At 45.1% G+C, this 16213-nt stretch overlaps 1 protein-coding gene across 3 annotated transcripts in view; it reads left to right on the top strand.

Annotated features, from left to right (window-relative positions):
- Nucleotides 1-954: 954 nt before the first annotated feature.
- Nucleotides 955-16213, top strand: part of LOC137425196 (transmembrane protein 51) — a 60801-nt gene continuing 45542 nt past the window's right edge. The window contains exon 1 of one of the 3 annotated variants that reach the window (XM_068113370.2): nucleotides 955-2051. The gene's annotated coding sequence lies outside the window, so the exon portion shown is untranslated. Of the gene's footprint in view, nucleotides 2052-2078; nucleotides 2192-16213 lie in introns of those variants that run through there. The other 2 variants (XM_078776421.1, XM_068113371.2) reach the window with 2 other exon arrangements.

The raw sequence follows: 16213 nt of genomic DNA, 5'->3' as shown, positions 1-16213 counted from the left end.
ACACTGTGAGTGCTCTGGCTAGCCAAGGAAAGATAAAGGCTTTGAAGCTTGTGCAAGCGAATGAGCTGTATCTTCAAGCATTCACAGATCTGGGATCTTCGTGGAATGTACCAACAGACGTCTTCAATAGCATTCAGGCCTTCACGTGTCAGCTGTACGCCAAGAACACGAAGATCGTCGGTGTTAATTCGCTCCGTTATCACATGTTCTGTGCAAAGAAGGGCCAGATCGAATCTGGACAATTGCCGCCTTGTGAAGACTCCTTGATGCAGCATACGCTTAGGGCCAACTATCAGGCGGCTATCTTGCGACGCAGCCTTGAAAACCTACCAGACGTCCCAACACCATCAGCAGGACATGGTTGGGAACTCGATGATGGCGGTTCGCTCACAATCCGATGGATGGCGGGTCTACCAGCTCCAGATGTCGTCTTGAATCTCATCTCATGCACATGCAGAAGGACGTGTCGACCGTCAGATTGCTCCTGCATACTGAATGGGTTGAAGTGCACTGTTGTGTGTAAGCTGCAGGGATGCTCCAACATGGTGCAGGATGATGCTATCGTGGCTCAGGATGCCAATGACTCTGATGGCGACTCTGATGATTAACTTTGTGTGCACTGTATATTGTATAGCATATGTTGTTCTCTATTATAATGCAGGCCAAATTGCCTGAAAATCTTTATAGACAGATAAACGGTTTAGCAAAATGTATAATTTGGAAGATCATACCGGTGTTATTTGACTAAAACATGACATGTTCAATGATACCTCCGCTTGCTTATTAGGAATATACATCGTATGGTGTTAAAATCAGCTCCATACGTCTTTCCAAACTCTAGTAATGAATAATTAATATAATTGGCGGCCATTTTGAAATCCAAGATGGCCACCAAAGTGCAGATTTCCTATGTAACAATTTCCGCCTGCTTATTAGATATCGTATGGTGTTAAAATCCTCTCCGTACGACATTCCTAACTTGCGTTATCGTCAGAATAGATAATGCCAGCGGCGGCCTAAGTCATTTTATGCCTCTTTACATTTATTTGTTGTAAACTCGTGGTGGATGATATGTTTTAGTTTTTGAGTTATTTTTATAGACAGATAAACGGTGTAGCACAATGCATAATTTGGAAAATCATACCAGTGTTGTTTCACTAAAAAAAGTACAAGTCTAATAATAAAATATTGAAAAATATATGATTTTTTTTCGATAATTGATTTTTATAATAATTAATCTAAAACAAAATGCTTCATATTATTTTTTATTTAGACGGTACACATCGGACGTATATTTAGTCGTCAACCGCACATCGATAGCTAGTATAGAAGTCCAGATACACGTGCAACAATGTACCCCACCAAATGGGCATTTTCGAGCTGGGTGGTTTCAAAGATGGCGTCCATCCGGGCACTAAGCTACCGTTCTCAGATGTCCATCACACCTTTTCTGACACTTGAGACATTGGTCTAATGGAAAATCATAATGAGAATTACTCCCCCCGCCGGAGCATTACTTTTGGTCTGGCTCAAGGACTATAGTGGAGGGATCGTTACCATCGAATGGACTTTGAACGTTGTGGGATTGCCTCAGGTGGCCATGGCAGACTTGGTAAATTAATCGGGGTACTATAATAATATTGATCGAATATATCATAAATATAATTAAACTATAATAAAGAAAGAGGAAATCTTATTAATGTACTGAAGAATCTCGTGTTATATTTGCTTGAATTGGAATTCCATCCATACTCACCATGTTTCCTTCGCTTGTTATATTCTTCGTTCCTCTCGGGATAAATTGGGCGGCAACGACGCGCTGCAGAAAATCAAATTCTTCGTTGTGAATAGCTATTGAGTGACGTCATCGCGCCACGTGACCATACCCGCCTCAGCGAGTGCAAAGTTTTATTTTACTCATCATTGTGCTCGGTGACTCGGTCTCGCCAGCCTGGGTCGTAATTGTTTTGCAGCTGCTGCTGAAGTAATCGGAGTTCTTAAGTAATCGTCTACAGAAAAAGAGAAGGACCGACAAATAGCCACAACTTGAGGTAAGAAGGAATGATTTAATTATCTTTGGATAGTAACTTCCGGTCGATCTTAGTTTCAATCATTTAGTTTTGTTCGTGGGTCGTACATCGGTCGTGGGACACTGGGACTTCGTACATCGATCGCTGTGCTTCGTTCTGAGGTGGAGTGGGGATTTAGTCTTTTACTTTGTAACTCGTGTGTAAATGGGTCTCACGGCGTGGCTCTGAACAATGGAGCTTTCTTGGACTTCGCCCCGACATTACTACTTTGTACTTTATATCCATTCACCTTCCCCATTCCGGCTCTCTTGTACTTTATACCCCAACCCTGTGCTGTACTTAATAACACCAACCGCCCTCCACAACCACCCCCCACAACCACCCCCCTAGAATAATATCACCACCCCCACTCCCACCACCGCCCTGTGTATTGTACTTGACATCACTAACCCCCAACCTCCTCCCCCGCACACACTATCACCACCCACAACCTCCCTGTGTGCTGCACTTAATATCACTACTAACCCCCCCCCCCCCCCCTACATCCACTCACGGCCCCCACCCCATCTTACCTGGCGGGGGTTGGGGGCTAGCAGGGGTTGAGGGCTAGCAGGGGTTGGGAGCTGGCAGGGGTTGGGAGCTGGTGGGGGTTGGGGATTGGGAGGGGTTGGGGATTGGCAGGGGTTGGGGGCTGGCAGGGGTTGGGGGCTAGCAGGGGTTGGGGGCTAGCAGGGGTTTGGGGGCTAGCAGTGGTTGGGGATTGGCAGGGGTTGGGGGCTAGCAGGGGTTGGGGATTGGTAGGGGTTGGGACCTGGCAGGGGTTGGGGGCTGGCAGGGGTTGGGGGCTGGCAGGGGTTGGGGGCTGGCAGGGGTTGGCGGCTGGCAGGGGTTGGCGGCTGGCAGGGGTTGGGGGCTGGCAGGGGTTGGGGGCTGGCAGGGGTTGGGGGCTGGCAGGGGTTGGGGGCTGGCAGGGGTTGGGGGCTAGCAGAAGTTTGGGGCTGTCAGGGGTTGGAGGTTGGCAGGGGTTGAGAATTGGCAGGGGTTGGGAATTGGCATGGGTTGGGGATTGGCAGTGGTTGGGTTCTAGCAGGGGTTGGGGTCTAGCAGGGGTTGGGGTCTAGCAGGGGTTGGGGGTCTAGCAGGGGTTGGGGGGCTAGCAGGAGTTGGGGGCTGGCAGGGTTTGGGGCTGGCAGGGGTTGGCAGGGTTTGGGGGCTGGCAGGGGTTTGGGGTTGGCAGGGGTTGGGGGCTGGCAGGTGTTGGTGGCTGGCAGGGGTTGGGGCTGGCAGGGGTTTGGGGTTGGGGGCTAGCAGGGGTTGGGGGTTGGCAGGGTTTGGGGCTAGCTGGGGGTGGCAGGGGTTTGGGATTGGCAGGGGTTGGGGGCTGGAAGGGGTTGGGGTCTAGCAGGGGTTGGGGGGGGTTGTGGGCTGGGGCTGCTAGGGTTTGGGGCTAGCTGGGGTTGGGGGCTGGCAGGGGTTGGGGGCTAGCAGGGGTTTGGGGTTGGCAGGGGTTTGGGGCTGGCAGGGGTTGTGGTCTAGCAGGGTTTGGGGGCTAGCAGGGGTTTGGGGGCTAGCAGTGGTTGGGGATTGGCAGGGGTTGGGGGCTGGCAGGGGTTGGGACCTGGCAGGGGGAGGGGGCTGGCAGGGGTTGGGGGCTGGCAGGGGTTGGGGGCTAGCAGGGGTTGGTGGCTGCCAGGAGTTGGCGGCTGGCAGGGGTTGGGGGCTGGCAGGGGTTGTGGTCTAGCAGGGTTTGGGGGCTAGCAGGGGTTGGGGGCTGGCAGGGTTTGGGGCTAGCTGGTGTTGGGGGCTGGGCTGGCAGGGGTTGGGGGCTGGGGGTGGCAGGGGTTGGGGGCTGGCAGGGGTTGGGGTCTGGCAGGGGTTGGGATCTAGCAGGGGTTGGGGGCTGGCAGGGTTGGGGGCTGGGGCTGGTAGGGTTTGGGGCTAGCTGGGGTTGGGGGCTGGCAGGGGTTGGGGGCTGGCAGGGTTGGGGGCTGGGGCTGGTAGGGTTTGGGGCTAGCTGGGGTTGGGACTGGGGCTGGCAGGATACCCTCGAAGGCTGCACACTCGTCTCTGAGCTGTTTTGCTTGGGTTTCAATTCAGAACCATCTATAAACTGTTTTCCCAGTGTTTCACAGGTAAGGTCATTTATCATTGTATGTGTGCGTTGTCCTTCGGATGGACGTTAAACTGGCGCCCTGTCTGCTAGCATTCATTGATGGACGTCGTGCTGGGGATAAAACCGAGTGAATCCGTATTTGGTAAATAATAATGAGGAGCATCACAAGGAAACGTCATCCGTCGGTATCCACATCATCACACGAAGCTTATGGCCAGTCTTAGGGCATTCTTCCTGCTGATCATCCTGAAGCACCGTGAGGAGAGGACATCTTCGGTGTGCCGGTGCTGCGCATCTTCCCCAAGATGATCTATTTCCTGAGCTCCCCTTCCGAGCTGTTCATTTTTCGCCTGAGTCACGGATCGGTTTGAGTAATCCGCAAATCCGACTTCATTCAACTACTTGTAAAATACCTGGCGATTTGTTATTTGAGCTGTGATTGTCGTCTCTGCACCATCACGTGCAACAGTTTTGGTAACTTGTGAAATTGATGATGAAACTGCTGTTTTGTGTTTGTGTAGGGTGATTTGTATTGTTCTTTACCAAAACTCGGGCGATTGTGGTTATAAACAGCCAGAAGTTTGGGGTTTTTTATGTTTTTTTTCTTCTTTAAACACTCCCTGGTACTCACTGATGAACCTGTGAATGTTTGTTGAATATCCATTCAGCCATCACTGATAAAAATGACGACACGCACACACAGACAAATGGCTCTCCGATAGTACAGATTCCTCCTGTCCAGGAACACGGCTGGAAAAAGGACACAGGCTCTCGTTTTCTTGTGCCAGTCTGAAGGCGCCATACTCCATGAGAGACTTAGATATTGTAGCTGATGTCATTCAAAGTGATCGAGACATTGTCGAGGAAGTTGATCAAGATGAGTTGTCCAATGGATCTGATGATGAATACATTGGTTTACTGCTGTATTCACCATTGTTAGAGAGTTGGTACGAAAGCAAGTTGAGGATGTACAGGCCGTCGTAATCTATTGCTTCCGCAAATAGCTAGAAAAACGTTTTTGTGTTACCCAGTTGCAAACTCCATGGAAATGGTTCGTTCCCATACATTTTGATGCGCTGATTTTAAAAAAAAAAACATACACAAGCGATATTCCCTCACGCAGTGGAGTTATTCGACTTTGAATGTATGCAGGTGGGGGATAACTAACTTCTCGAGTAAATAGGCTCTTGGTCAATAAGAAACATATCTTTGCATTGACAGACATTTATTGCTGTCTGATTATAAAGTAATAACCGTAATAAAAGTATCATTTTTAGTACTGAGAACATACAAATGTAATAAATTGCACCATCTGGTGAGAAATTTCATATTAATCATCTTCCTCACTGTTGGACAGAGGATCGGCTCCATTAGGGTCATACTGTTATGCCATGTTTTCAAGTGGTACTTTAAAATTTAATTTATACAAGTCAGGAGACGACAATGGTTCACGAGCAAGCGATATTCAATGACAAAGGACCGACTATAACCGAAACAGGCCCAGACTGGCGCCCACGTGGCAGGTGTCGGCTCCCAGACATGCGGTGTACATGCCTATTTACAAAGGGCCCCAATGTGCTGCGTGCGCAGGCCTTTAAGAGCCAGCTGTACGTAATTGTGTGTGGTGCTGGCCCGGAAATGTCAAAACGAAGGTTACTGACCTTGAAATGAGATAACTGATTATACATTATTTTCTATGAGGTTAGTTACCTACACAATACCGAAAATTTGGTTCGATTCCGACAACTTTGAAAATTTGACCTTTCTGACCTTCAAAGGTCAAAGGTCGAAGATTCTGAAATTTATTGGAAAACTTGTATTTCATGATGTATGTGATAATATAAGATCATGTTCGACATTTCACCCTATCATGAAGCGAACAATGTAATAAAACCATAAAAAATCGACTTTTCTAAATTTTGTGACCTTGTGACCTTGACCTTGTGGCGAAAATGAAAAATCGAGCTCCATGGGGCGAGACACATGACATTGGCCTAACCAAATACCGAAACCCCTGTCAGATTCCACCAACTCCCTCGGAGAAAATGTAGCTTGAACTCGATTACCCCCTAAAAAGACCGTTTTCGGGCGTGGCTCCGCCCACAATGGGCGCAATACGCCCAAATACGCAGGACAACTAGATCATGACATCAACCTTCCACCCAAGTTTCATCAAGATCGGATGATATCATCAGGTAGTTATGCTGCGGACAGACAAACACACAGAGACACACCCAGACACACACCCATGACGAATATAGTGGTCACTCTGTTTGATAACTCGTGAACCAATATTTTATATTATTTTCAAGTTTTCAAGCCAAAATCTCAGGTGATACCCAAATTCTTCAGGGTCTGGAGGTGAAGCTGAAAAAAAGGACCGCATGTCCTGAAGCTCATCTGGATCAGGATCAGGAACAACAGCCACTCAAAGCCCCCACAAACCGGCTTAGACCCTGATATTTGTAATGCCGTGAACAAACTTCAAAGTACAGCAGATAGGTGAAAGTATTGTGCACTCAATGATAAAAGTATCAAATTTGGAATAGTTAGGCCATATCGAAAGGAAGATTTTTAGCTATAGGTCCATCGCAGAAATGTCCTGTGGCAGCAGTGGCAGCCATTTTCCAAAATAGCTGCAATTTCCATGCACTTTCCACATACGTCTCGGATTGGGACATCTCGTCTCATTACAATTTTGATTTATTGGAAACATTTCACATTTGTAAAGTTAGTAATGGTATTTTAAAACCCATAAATGCTGTCTGGTGCACATCCATTTGGTGCCAATGTCACAGATCTTCTGTATACCGATAAATAGTATGTAGGGGGATGCTCCATTCTCTGTTGTGATACTTAAGCTGCACATTCTCCTCCACATTCACAAAGTGCTATACATAGAAGAGCTGCCTTAACACATTTACACAGCCCTTCCTACAGCCGCATCTCAAGAGTTCCCGGCAGTCCTTTGATGCTTCTGGAAGTGTTGGCCAGCATGCATCCCATTCCCCATTGTCGCCCTTGTTCCATCCCCATTCGCTTGTGCTTGGAAGCTTGTGTCAGGAGCTACAATCATCATTTGGCTCCAGCAGTAACCCGCTTGGTATGCAGCCCTCCATCTGTGTTGGATTAATGCTGCCTTTGTTGGAGGAAGACCATCGAGTACTCTACCCTTCTGAGAAAAGAGCCATTTGCAGGCCTGATGGACACATTGCTCACTACTAGTATGGTCATACAGCAAGATCACAAAGTGCTGTAGTTGCTCCATTGAGTCATCTACAGACTCTGGTGCAGCACTCGATGTGCAAAATGCTGATGTCATCCCCAATGTTGCACCTCCATGTGTCCCATGCAGTCTTCTTTCCTCGACCAGCAAAGAACAAGACAGTCACATCCCGTGAATGCATGAAACGCTGGGAGAGCTGCACACTTATCAGGGCCCAGAGCCTTGGCTATATCGTGAGCTGCCAAGATACAAAAGTTATTTCCAGTTCCAAAGACAACCCACAGCTCAGGAATGTTGAGTTGCTGTGCTGCTGTCACTGCCAGGACCACCACATCAGTATCAACTGTGTGGATTGAGATCTTTGTATACCTTCGTTTCACAGCATCCTGCACATGGAGCATGATTCTTGGATTGGCTTCCTCGTGGTTGCAGGGAGCAAGGCCTTCTTCATCTCGACGCCGATTACAAAGGATGCCAGAATGATGTGTGGTGATGACTTGCTTGGCGTTGTCCATTGATCCAATGCAGACTGCCAGAAAATAGAACAGTTCCACCTTGTTCTCATCAATCCTGAGAAACTCAATCCAATTCCTAGTAACTAGGGTGGATGGCTCCACATGTCTTCTAACTCCTTTCCCTCTTCTCTTCCGTGTACCTGCCTTCAGACTGTCTGTAAAGAACTCATCCCACACAATGTCTACCTGTCTTGCTTGCTGCAGGTGAGCTCTGATGTGAGGTAGGAACACTGCAGTTGCATAATCATCAAATGTTTTGGCTGGACCAGGTTGCAGCATATTGACAACTGCAGCTCCATCAAGAACAACAACATCTGCAGCTGGTGCAGACGCACTGGTTTGTGAAGGAACGAGTTCTTCCAGGCAGCCTACCAGATGTGATTTCACTCAAGTTCTCAACTTGCCCATCTGTGACAGCGAAGGTGGGCAAGCCTGATTCTCATGTTGAAAGAACTCGTTGAGGTCCCCATCTCATATCTGTGAGGCAATGTATAGCCTGGAGAACAAATAACAGTCGTTCTTCAGTGACGTTAGCTGCTGTTGTCCCTTTGACTTCTGTTGGGCTGGAGGCCGACTTAAGAGTTGTTAGGTTAAAACAACCTAACAAGAGGTTGTTCCTCTTGATTGGCTCATAAATATGATTTGTTTTGGTTGACTAGGCGCTCTGTGACATACATGTTGTACTGATCTTGTCCTAGCTTCTCAATGTGACGTACAGTGTCTATGACAGCAGGATCAACAAGGTCTCCACTGTCCAGTATGAGAAGATCACCACTGTCCTCACAGAAGGGATTCCTCAGTCTTTCTATTGTATCTCTCAGTGATTTGACACCTTTAGCAAATGCCTTCTGTGTGTGGTGCCTGATCCTGATGCCTGTGATCTGACTTCTTTCTCCTCTCTGTTGAGCTTTCAAACTCTTCAATAACTCGTGCCATTTCAGGGCCACAAACCATCCATCGCCTCAGGGCTATTCGATTCTCAGTCAGGCCAACAGCTCCACCATCACCCTTCACTGCAGCATTGTTTTGTTCATGGGCCTGATCTATTGCTATTGCAGAGAATGCTCGACCTGTACTTTTCACCACACAGTTTCCTTTGAGAAACTCTGCAAGAATCTCTGGATGTTTCAACCATGTCACGCAAATGGACAGGAACCCACCTGGCATAATTAGAGTGGCCGAGAGCAAAGAACCACGGTGTGATCTTGGTCAAAGCATCCACATACAGCAAGAAGTCTGCCTCGCGTATTGATCTCACATAGATCATTAGCTCGAGCTCCGAATTCAGTATGATGAGCCAAAACTGGATTTGAGGCCTGACTTTAGCTTGCTTGCAACACCAGTCTTCTAGAGGCAATATGCTTTCTCCTTCTTGCAAGCTTTGCCCATACTGGTCATATGCGTTCTGTAGGTGTAGGTACAGAGCACAGGCTGTCACCTCATGAGCTCGCCGTGTTTGAGTAACATGAGAGGCTTTGAGAAATAAATCTGCAGTGCCAGATGTGGCCACACCTGCTTCTACCAGTACACTGGTCCATCCACTATTGTTTAGAAGATCTCCAAGTGTGTTAAGAGCTGCCATTTCAATGTGCTGTCCACCGAACATTACACAGAATTGGTTCTCACCATAGCTTGTGGGACAACTCCACTGGATTTTCTTTCCAAGTATAAACAGAGGCTGATCAATGATAATCATGGGCACTTGTCCAGGAATGATTATCTCCACTGCCTTCTGTACAACATCCATTGAATGACGAATCATGGCAACAGAGTTTACTTGGTCATAGAACAGGGGAAGAAGAGCAGTAAGTGATACGCTGTTCTCTGGCTCTGAACCAATTGCCTGCTGACTCGCGTGATATGCAGCTCAGGAGACAGTTTCTTCATCACTGAATGAGTCGGTAGCGACTGTCTGCTTCACATGCTCCAGCCAACTGAAAACACAAGAGAAATACAATAGTGTAACTTATTTTCAAAGAAAAACTACATGTATGCATTTTCAAAGAACACCTGTAATTAGGTGATTATGAAAGACAACTTCCTATACTTTACCTGTATTCTTTCTGCATGGCCTCAGGTATACGTCGACAGTCAGCTCTGTTTGGCCCATCTGTTTTAGGCACTGGTGGATCCTTTCTGGGCACTAGGGCTGAAGGCACACTGGCATACGATTCTGGCAACTCGGCCAAGGTCTTCTTGGAGGCAGTCTGGGTATCATCACAACCTTGCATGGCCTATTTCACTCCACTGGTGTCAGAATTTGGATGCTGAAACAGGGATATGCCTGTTCCATGGAATGAATCGTGAGCAGTTGTCGAGCTTGGGTTGTGGTCTATGTTCTCAACTGCAGCAGTTGTGAAGAGACCACCTCTCAGATGAGCAGGGCAGACCGCTTTCTCAGTCTCATAATGTTGACGAATCTTGTTTCCTAGATCAGTGGAGATGTTCAGCACTCTGTCATATGAGATAGACAGTCCGAGGTTGAACAGAGTGTCTACAAGATCACACTTGCGTGCCTTTGTGTGAACCATATCTCCTAGATAGACTGGCAGAGGTGTCTCTCTTTGTTGGCTGTGTGTTATAGCACTTGCTGCTGTAGAGGTCTCCCGACGGCTCACAAAACTGTTGAACATCAACAGCTGTGTGATGGTAAGTACTGGTTGAGGCACTGGTGTGAAACTTGCTTGTGTTTTGATATTTGGCCCGTTCAGGATCATAGATACCAGTGCAGAAAGGGAACTTGGTAACGATTCCTCTTGGCACTGATCACCAAATGAACCACTGAATCTTGTTTTCATTTTCACCATGTCTCTCCGAACTATGTTAGCAGCTCTTGCAGGAATAATGGCATCACTGTCCGCATCATATTCATATGCTTTTTGTAAAGCAGGACCAACATCCTCATTGCAACCAAGTGCAACCTCTCAGCCTTTTGTTACTGCTATCATGTCTGGAAAATAGGCCAAGATAGGTAACTCGGCCTTATGATATTGCAGTGTTGCCTAAATTCCATCACCATCATCCAGTTGAGATGTATTGCAATGGTATTGGTCTTGGCAGACAACCAATCCTGCCAAATGCCTGAAGATTGCTGATTATGGTTCTGTAACCTGCTCCCTCTGTGCCTTGCCTTGAATCAGCTGGGCAGATCAGTGACTCAGAAGTTTCTTACTGACGCAGAAAACATGTGTCCCAGTCTATTGGACATGCTCGACTGGATGTCCCTGCAGGCTGCTGAGGATCCATCATCTTGTGTACCTTCGCCATTGTTAGCCAGGATATTTATTTGACCACCACCAAACACTAATTAAATGATGGACCCTAATGATGGACACTAATTAAATGATGGATGGATTAAATGATGGATGGATTAATGATTAAATGATGGATGATGGAATTAAATGATGGATGGATGGAATAAGGCCAACATCAGAGTTCACAATGTAGATTGACGTAGCAAATGAGTTTGGGTCAGCACCTGCAAGCAGAATAAACAGCATGTAAGTAGGCATCATTTCAGGCCATACATGCATACATACATGCATACAGATGGGAAAACAACACATAACACCATGATTATACTCATTTTATTACATTATCATGACACCTGGAAGTACTTCATAAGGCGCGTTCATTGTTTGGAAAAGTGGTTGTCACAGCCATCATGGAGCAAATTTGCAATGGCCCTATAGCCAGTTTTCTTTCTCTGGACATGCTAGTCACCTGCCAAATTTCATGCTTTTATCATCTAGTTTACAATATCTTCATAAATTTCACATATCTGCTGGAATATTAGTCCATCATGAGTGATAAAGGTTGTGGTCAAGTTTCGTCGAAATTGGATGTGTCGTTTTGGTGAAGAGAGCAAATACGTATTTTGGGAGTTCAACCACACCACCCCCTCCCCACTCTTCCCCCATAGACCTCCTTAATGAGAGCAGACTTTGTTGTGAACAAAACTCCTTCCTTAAGCATCTGTTATGAAACTTGTGGCCAAGTTTCATCAAAATTATGTATTTGGTTCAAGCGATAATGACTGAAGTATTTACAAACGAACGAACGAACGAACGAACACTCACTTACCTAGAGTGAGCTCACCGGACTAAAGTCCAAGTGAGCTAAAAACTATGCACACTGCTAAGTAATCCATCTTTCACTTGATAGATCAAAGTGAATTCAAGTTTAGTGGAACCCAAGCTTGCTCAGAACCCACATTCCAAAGTTCATTCTCAAAGCCGTCAACAGATTTGACATGTTTGTGCATGCAAAGGTAACAGGAAACAAGGGTACGTAGGTCATTCACCTGACAAATGTTCAGTGACCTATCTTGTAATTTAATTGATTAGCCAACCTACATTCTTTCAACAGTACATGGAACTAGTGTGACTTTGTCACTTCAAATTCTCATTGTCCATCCATTTTTCGGCAAAACTCCGCACTCTATCCCAATCTTTTTGGTTAACTTCCTTTGCTTTGTCATCTCCCTGCTCCTCCACATGAATAATATACCACATTTCTCGAATTTTCAGTCATTTTGACATCAAAAAACAATAAACCATTGACAAACTAGAACGGTACATTTACCTCTCCCTCCCTCCCCCAAACCCCCATGTAGGTTTCCTACTAAAATGGAATGTTTGAGTTTGTGCAAAATGGACATGACAGATCCATGTGAAGGAATGCCATAATTTGACCAACACCCTGAAAAATGAGAAAATGGGCATAAAACGTTGTTTTGCTGGCCAATTCCATTGTGTTGGATAAAAACTGCGGACACTTTAAAGATGTGGGTTATTGGTATAATGGTGGTGATTTTATTTTTACTTGGGAGCTTAGTTGACCAATAAAATCCTGGAATTTGCACCGGTAATTTGTCCACATTTCTTCATGAGCGATGAGCGCTGATTTAAGAAGAAAAAAAAGAAGAGTATATATATATATATATATATATATATATATATATATATATATATATATATATATATATATATATATATACAGTATATTGAAAAATAGTGGTTGCACAGGGGAGGGTTTTGTGAGGTTAAAAAAAGTTGGATTCCTGAATGCCAAACCTGTTTTTCTATCAACATTCCAAGATAACACAACAAAACAGATGCTGAGCATGAACATTTGATGATATACTTTCCAAAACAAAAATTCCAACTTCCAGAAGTGGTGAAAGCCGGTATTGCTCAGCGTAATGTACAATATGTACCATGTAGACATCATAGAAGTGTGGTAATTAACCTGTCCGTAACGATGCGTTCTTGGCTAGGGTGTCTGATTTAACGACCAAAACTTTCCCTCGTACCGGGGTGACATGAAAATGTGAATATGGAGTCTTCTATACAACATTATTCCTTTAAGAGCTTTGCCAATCAGTAGAAACGATCTTCCTGCTTGATTACAACTTTGAGGAAAAAAAAAAAAAATTGCATTGTCAGACCTGCACATCTGAAATTTATATTTTGATGAACCATACTCTTTACAAAGCGTTGGTGCTGCCAAAGCAGTTTCTTGGCAAGAGTTATACTGGGTGGTTTGCCGTTGCCTTCCCAGCGTTTTATCCGTACTCTATCCTTTTAAGTGTTGAGCATTAAGCAAGAAAGCAGGAATTACCATTTTTAAAGTCTTTGTCATGACTCGATCAGGGTTTAAACTTTCAACCACCAACCACCCAGAACTAGAGTGGACGCTCTAACTATGATGTGGAGTCTGAAATCTCAAATGGGCCATTATGCCATCTGAAATGGCCAAGTGTAAATGTTCATTTCCAACCTTTAAAATACACTACTCACAATAAGTCAGGGATATTGTGGGAGTGAGTTTTTTTTTCTTTTTTTATAGGGGTTAGGGTTATGGTATTGAAATCAAGAATGCTGTGTTTTTTCACACATTAATAACCATAGAATTAGGACCAACAACTTTTTTCAACATAATTAATACACAAAATGAACCACACCGAAGAACCTGCCAATATCCCTAACTTATTGTGAGTAGTGTACTACAAGTTTATGAAAGACAGCTGACCGGGTGATGATGCAGAGGTAGCAAACTCTACCTTAGTTTGAGCTCATCTGGGTTCCATTCCCGACTTGACTAAACTGTAGGATTTGTGTTTAGCAGGCACAGCATTTTGTCACAAAATCCGCCGTCCCTCAGATGGCCATTGAGCGGGGTAATTGTTTGCTAATGATCGTTTGGACATTAAATGTCATGAAGAATAGTTTGGTTATTGTGATACTCTGAGCAAATTCAAAATTGCTTCCCTGACTACTGTTGGGAAGTTAACTGTAACCCTTGCCTTTGGACTGCTTTGGCAGCCCTGAATGCACCTTTGAGCAAAGCACCACAGAGAGGTTACCAAAGATGAGAAACCTCAGTAACTTGGAAAGCAATTGAAAATCGCAGAATGAATTGCAATCGTACAATTTACGAGCAAAGAACCTGTCCTTACAGAGGGGTTAATTCTCCAATTTCTATGATGTCTATGGTGTATTTTATTACGACTTCTAATACTGACTACTTCTAACTGATCATTTAACTTCGACCTGGTTCTGCCTATGACATCCACTCACTATATGATACAGATTTCATCCCCCTCACTCCTCACCCTGGGGCAAAGTTTATTTTTTTTTGTTTGTTTTTTTTAACTGCCTTAAACCAACACTGAGTCCAACCACCAATTTTCAAGTCATTCCATCCAGCGGTTCAGAAGAGAGCATATAATTAGAACAAAGACACAAACAGTATGACAATTCTCTCACTTCTATGATGTCTATAATTTTCATACAGAGTTGTGATATTTTATTATGCCTTGTAACACACCCTCATCACCATCAGCATCTCTCAGCAGACATAAATATAAATTGGCCATGTCTCCTACCATCAAGCATATTTTGTGGTTAATTTTTTTCCTCCTCCTTCACACTGGGTTTGCATATGAATGAATGAATGAATGATCGTTTTTAAGGCCATTTTCCCCGCTAGAGCGGGGGTTAGCCTTGCGGGCCCCATGACAATCATGGTCCCCTGTTTGAGGCAATTTTTTTTTTATGGCCGGATGCCCTTCCTGACGCCAACCCTTGGTCGCCTCTTACGATGCGCAGGGATACGGTGTACCTATTCTAAATCGGGGTACACACCGTGATCATTCATCCCAGCAAGCTGGTACTCAATTTGCTGACCTCGGAAGGATGACAGGCTGAGTCAACCCCCCTGGCGTTAATTCAGCGATCGATCGGGATTCGAACTCAGGATCCTAGGATCCCAAGCCAGCACCCTAACCGCTAAGCCAACACCAGGCATATGAAATATAATAATAATAATAGGATCACTGAACCTGTAGTTTATCTTGGCCCTGGCTTAATATTGTGACCCAAATTTGGTAGCGTTTTGATTAGTGGGTCTGGAGAAGATTTTTGAAGGAATGTACGTGATTTTCCAAAACAGACTTTTTTTTGACATTGACTTTTTTTTGGCAAAAGCATTGGCATTTTTACACGCTTCCGGTCACGTGATGGGCATGACTTCTGCAATTTAACATCCCTACTCTGTCTTAATGTTACAACCCAAATTTGGTAGCAATCTGATTGGTTGGTCTGGAGAAGATTTTTGGAGGAATTTACTAATTCCGCCATTTTGATACACTTACTGACGTGATCGGAATGAGCTTTGCAATCCACGTTACCAGTCAGGAGCAGAACCTTGATGCCAAATTTCAGCCAGATCGGCCCAGCGGTTTGGCCAGAGAAGTCGACATAGGTGACGGACGGATGGAGCACGTTTACCAGGGTATGGTTTGCAATGGCTCCAATGATGCCTCGGCGCCAGGCCCACAATCAGAAGCGGCCCGTAATGACCAAAAGGGGTACCTTGAACATGGGGGAACCTTGAATCACAGGCCTCAATTCACTTAGTATAACTCCCTTCACATAGATGTCTCTAGTGTATGATCACCTCATGGTAAGTCGATAAACTACTATAGTCATTACCTTCGCAAAAGCGGAAGGTTATGTTTTGATCGCTGTGTATTTATTTGTATGTCTGTGTGTGTGTGTGTATGTTATTCGCATAACTCAAAAAGTATTCAACCGAATTGCATGAAATTTGGTGGGATGATTGGTTATTATACGGGACACATTTGATTAGATTTTGGGAGCAATCGGGTCAAAGGTCAAGGTCAAGGTCACGAAAAGGTCAAAATCGTATTTTTACCAAGTACAGAACAGTAGCTGCGGCGAAGGTATGCGCTCTACCGAGTGCCCGTTCTAGTTTGCACTTGTCTTTTGGTTTTGCAAGATTACACTTATTTTTATGCCTCTGC

This window comes from Myxine glutinosa, chromosome 4 (assembly GCF_964187855.1).
Source record: "Myxine glutinosa chromosome 4, kmMyxGlut1.1, whole genome shotgun sequence".
NCBI lineage: Eukaryota > Metazoa > Chordata > Myxini > Myxiniformes > Myxinidae > Myxine > Myxine glutinosa.
This window is presented reverse-complemented; position numbering and strand designations above follow the sequence as displayed.